Genomic DNA, 767 nt, shown 5'->3' on the forward strand with positions numbered 1-767 from the left:
TTACCTATTTCATTTGCGAAATTGCCTGAGCTTCAAAATTTCTTTCTTATATCGTATATTTTCAAAAATTATTTTTAGTTATTTTATTGTTTTGTTTTTAGTTAGGTTTTTATAACTCTCTCTCCCCTTCTCTCTCTCTCTCTCTCTCTCTTTTTGCTGCCATCTGAATGTTTAGCTTTGTATTGGAAATGGTCACCAGTCTGGTATTGGTTGGCTAAATGACAATGTCCTTCTTACTATTTGTTTCGCTCACTTTCTCTGTTACGTCCAATCCATCCATGTCAACATGGAAGATGGACATTAAAGGATTATGATGATTTCTTTGTCTCATGTCAACATCCAGAGATAACGTTTGCTTGATGTATGCATCACTGGACTTCCTCACCATTATTAACATCATCATTTAATACCCTCTTTTCCATGCTCGGATGGGTCGGGTGGAATATGTGGAGGTTGATTTTCTAAGGCTGGATGCCCCTCCTATCATCACCCCCTCACCTTATTTGCAAAGGTAACGTTTCCCTATAGCTAGACACATTTTTTTAATCCTATGGAAATTGTAAACAAATGGATACAGGAGTGACTGTGTGGTAAGTAGCTTGCTATTCAACCACATGGTTCTAGGTTCAGTCCTACTGCATGGCACCTAACCCTAATCCTAACCATCTTCTACTATAGCCTCAGGCCGACCAAAGCCTTGTGAGTGGATTTGGTAGATGAAAACTGATAGAAGCTCATCGTATATCAATCTATCTATCTATCTATCT

The 767-nt window shown here is 38.2% G+C and overlaps 1 protein-coding gene across 1 annotated transcript in view; it reads left to right on the forward strand.

Annotated features, from left to right (window-relative positions):
* The window catches only part of LOC106871364 (protein kinase C iota type), a 192,963-nt gene that overhangs the window by 100,160 nt on the left and 92,036 nt on the right, over nt 1–767 (forward strand). The window lies entirely within an intron of this gene.

This window comes from Octopus bimaculoides, chromosome 26 (assembly GCF_001194135.2).
Source record: "Octopus bimaculoides isolate UCB-OBI-ISO-001 chromosome 26, ASM119413v2, whole genome shotgun sequence".
In the NCBI taxonomy this organism is placed as follows: Eukaryota; Metazoa; Mollusca; class Cephalopoda; order Octopoda; family Octopodidae; genus Octopus; species Octopus bimaculoides.